Source organism: Dermacentor andersoni, chromosome 7 (assembly GCF_023375885.2).
Source record: "Dermacentor andersoni chromosome 7, qqDerAnde1_hic_scaffold, whole genome shotgun sequence".
Classification (NCBI taxonomy): Eukaryota; Metazoa; Arthropoda; class Arachnida; order Ixodida; family Ixodidae; genus Dermacentor; species Dermacentor andersoni.
Window position 1 is genome coordinate 114,383,416 of NC_092820.1, and position 4,415 is coordinate 114,387,830.

At 45.9% G+C, this 4,415-nt stretch overlaps 1 long non-coding RNA gene across 1 annotated transcript; it reads left to right on the forward strand.

The window, feature by feature from the left end:
* Nucleotides 1-675: 675 nt before the first annotated feature.
* Nucleotides 676-2,514, forward strand: LOC140219315 (uncharacterized). The gene is made up of 2 exons (XR_011895506.1): nucleotides 676-795; nucleotides 2,197-2,514. It is a non-coding gene; the product is annotated as an uncharacterized lncRNA (long non-coding RNA).
* Nucleotides 2,515-4,415: the final 1,901 nt, after the last annotated feature.

The window sequence follows — 4,415 nt, forward strand, 5'->3', positions numbered from 1 at the left end:
TTTTGTGTCTTTCCTTGTTGCACTCGGGATGCATGTTCTTGAATCGGCTCTACTGTAATCTTAGATCTCGCTGATCTGAAGACCCTCAAATCCGCAACCCCCAACAAAGCCCAAAGGATACGTCGAGTGACGTCGAAAGGTGGAAATGCGAGAAGACGATACTGTAAAGCTCGTATAGGTCTCAGTGGTTAGTCTAATCACGTATGACTTACCATCTCCTGAACAAGGAAGAGGAAAGGCAGGCCAACACGATGATCCAAACCGCTCTCAAAGCAGTCCGGGGCCGGCCTAACTCCACCTCCACGGAGCATCAGGCCACTCTGATGCGACAGAGGGAATCCTGCGAAGCCTGAGGTTCACAGGATTCATAGACCGGGCAATATTGGCTCGACTCAATACCCCAACATAACCCAATTATCTCTCTGAACAACCCGTACCTATCCTTCATTCGGTGAGATCCAAAACTAAGGTGACAGAAATGTAACTCTCGACTAGTGTGCGAGAGACAGCACGGGCTCGAACAGGCGGTGCTGATGCTCTAGACCATAAGCTTACTGCAACTAAAATAGAAAAAAGTTGGCATGAGATGTAGGCGTTCTGTACGTGCGATATAACAGGTTGTACATGCAGCTGGCATCATCTATGTTTTGCCATTCTTACACAACGTTCCAGGCATGCCAGGTGCAAGAGATGATCCTCGACCTCGAGAAGTCGGCCATCGGCCTTGCCAGCCCGCCGCAAACTCAGCGGGTGGTGCTGCAAACTTTCGACACGATCAGCCTCATGAAGAGCAAGGTGACTTGCTTGGGCCAAAAAGTCTATATACAAGGCAATGTGACCGGCATCGTACGCTAGGCCGTATCATCCGTGCATAAGCGCTTTGTTCATTGTGGGCGCACGTTTAAATGAGACACTGTTACACGATAGCTTTCATTACGTAATCTCAGCGCCAGCGCTACGTATATATAGATACGATAACCATAGGTCCTACAAAGCCCGACCGTAAGAAATTTCCATGAGGTTGTTTCCAGCGTGCCGAAACTGCAGTCAGGAGAAAAGGTCTACAGATTAAAAAAAAACAGCTGAAACGATTGTGTTTACAAGAACACTAAAAAGCAGCTATAGGGCTTATTATGGCTGCCTGTCCTTGAGTTCATTCATCGGCGCCAGCAGCTAAGAAAATTAGACACACTATATCCCTGATGTGAACGAGACAGGCACATTTCTGCCCGACTGAGTAGTAGATTTTTACCGCAAAATGTTGCTTCATGTTGTAGCTTCTGGTTCTGCTGGCGTCGCAGTTTAAACTGCGTAACATGCTAGTCTGCCTAAAGCACAGTCTACTGTCGTTGGCCTTGTTAAAGTAGCACACGTGCAGTAGAGTGCCACGGTGTCTATGATGCCATCATGCTCGACAAAAGGTCCCGGGTTTGACCACAAGTTATTGAATCGAGCTTCAGCGAAGCAGAATGCAGAAGTGCTTGCTTGCTTTTCCTGATGCCTATCACAGGATCTTTAAAAACATGGTCAGATCCCAGGCTTAATGGTTGACTCGGTGATAAAGGAAGCTGCCTTTTGGTATAATCTCAAATTTGTTAGCTTAACTACTTCTTCACTCATATTTACAACAGCGCCAAAAAACACGGACAAGGGAGGACACAGGACGAGCGCACCAACTAGCTCGCACCCAAACCCTTCTACTTCTTCACGTCTATGCAGCTCAATGGTCCTCTGTCAAAGCTCGCTCTCTTTTCATTTTGTCCACTTCTTTCTGCACACTCGACTGCTCCACTACCGGCTGCACTTCGCTGCAGCTGACTTCCATTTTCTTTTGCCGACTTCTTCACTTCTTGCCTCTTGCTCTGCTAGCCCATTCAGGTGCCTTGCCAATGGCACACACCCGTTCTGCGAGACTGGCCAAGAATGTTTACATACCCAGTGCCACATGTCCAATCGCACACACCTAGTTGCCCCGAGCTTGTCTATTCATGCATGTAGAGATACTCAGCGGCATTTATTCAGTGGGGCATAGCCAGTAACCCAAGTTTTATATTCGCCAAGAAACTCTGCACAGTAACGCACGCCCAACCCCAGGTTGGTAGGAGTCGGCAATGCAACTTTCGGTTAAAAAAAATTATTCTTGTTTCTCAGGTTGCTCAGGCCAGAAATGAACCTTCCTCCGTTTCGTCTTCCCAGGCCACGACCCTACTGTCACACTCCAAAGTGCGGAAGAATCTTACCTGGTTGCTGCTCAACGCCGACTTGACGGACTCGACAAAACGCTGTCTCAAGTCGGGACCATTTGAACGCGTCAAAGAGTTCAGCGACTTTCACTACCAGCACGCATAGATTGCTAAGCGTTAGCCACACGTGCTGTTGATGCGACAAATTCGCAATGGCGTGCTGGTGTCGCACTTATTGCGTACGGTCGTCAAACCAGTCCGTGGGAGGCAGTTTGGTTGCTTGCCCCACGGGACCAGACCAAAGAATACAAACGCTTTGTTATTTTTTTCCCAGCTTGCAGTCTGCTTGAAAAAACATCGCAGTCAAACCATTGCTACCTATTTGCTCATTCATTTTCCACCTCTTTGTATTGGCCTTGTTAATAACTTCTTGGAAGAAAGCATCAGTTTATCAACCTGAAACTAAAGATCCACTTAATCAACGAAAACCTCAGTAAAATGCTCTCAAATAGGTGACCTTTTACTCGGGTACAAACTTTTTCCAGTAATCCTGGTAGCAATTGCACGTTATTTTGTGAAGGCGCTCATTGTGGCGAGGTGTCATTGAACACCCACAACGATGACATTAACCACAGTTGATGCTTCTTACATCTTCAAGGGCCATGCATCGGTCGCTGTGGCAACTGTGTTTTTCCAACGCGTAACACTGTGCTCTGGCTCTTTGTCGGGATCTATATTCACGTTTTGGTACTGATGAATCATCAGTGTCGTGAATAGGGAGATAATATGAAGCCTCTACAATAAAAAACACAAACAGCGGAAGTAACCGCCTAGTTCGCAGTTAAGAATGCGACCTTTTGTGGCATAAGCAATTCAGACCGCCGGAAGAATTGCCCCGATGCTTAAAAACGACGAAATGGACTCCCTTCCACTCCGGAAGGTTCTCGCATTGAGGGCCGCAATAATTCTGAATTCTGAACATTCACTTCTTTAGTGCGTATTTGATAAAATAATCGCATTGACAAGTAGGCATGGAGGAGCGCTGGTGTGTCCACGCTGCAAACAAGAGCGGTGAGCTCCAGTAGCCAACTGTAGCTGGGCTCACCGCCGCATTGTCTGCAGAGGAACTTGAGGTTCGGTAAGCTAGGCAAGACGTGCGAGAAAATAGGAAGCGGAAGAATGATAGGCATTGCATTAAGGGAGCGCGTTTTGTAGCTGTTACTCGTACTGTCTTTAGGCGGAATGGGTACCCGTCGCGCCTAATTTTTTTACCAGATTGCAAATCGGCCGCTGGTTAATAATAAATGATCAATGGTTTCAGGTTCTTTGCAGAATTAACATACAGAGGACAGTGCGAGGCCATACTTGTGTAGGCAAAAATTTACAGGTGGAATATGGCAGGGTAATAGGGCAGGGTATGGCAGGGAGATTTCCAATTGACCTGTGGGACACCATTGATTGTCCTAAGGATAAAGGAAATGCTTTAAGTCTGTTATTTGGAATGTCTGGTTTGCACTGTGTTTTAACATAGATGCTTTCCTTTAATCTAGACGCGGTGGTGTAAGATGATGGCAGAACATACATGACTGGTCCACGTAGGGACGTGCGTTGAAGTGCGTTGGCCATTTCATTTAAAAAACAAGCCACGGTGAGTTGGTACCGGTTTTAATCGCAGCAGACGTAAGGTCAAAGAGATTATTGGTTCTTGTTCATTCAAAATTTTACTGTCTGGGGAAGAGGTGTGTGCTATGCACACTGATAAAGAATCCGTCACTATTACAGCAGGAAGTTTTCGAAGAGCTAAAGTAATTGCTAATAATTCTTCTTGAAACGCAGGTGTAAAATCAGAAAGTCGCATTGAATACAACCAGGATAGCGCCTTAGAAAAAATGCCTGCACCCACTTTCTCCTCACACGTTAATGCATCCATCGCTATTACATTACCGATTTTCCGTTGCGCTAAATGATCGTGTAATAATCCGCTTAGTTATCTAGTTGGCAGGATTTTAGCATTGAAATGAAATTCTAATAGTTTTTACTAGTTTTTGAGGGGAATTATCTCGCATATCTGAACATTTAATGCCACTAGTTGTGCTTGCACGAAAAGAACCTGCGGATTGTACAGACAGGACCATGTTTCTTCGAAGAACGCGAATCTTTCCGTACCAAACACATGCTGCGATCGTCTCAATGAAGATGCGTATATGTTTAAGCATGCTTTTGCTGTAACAA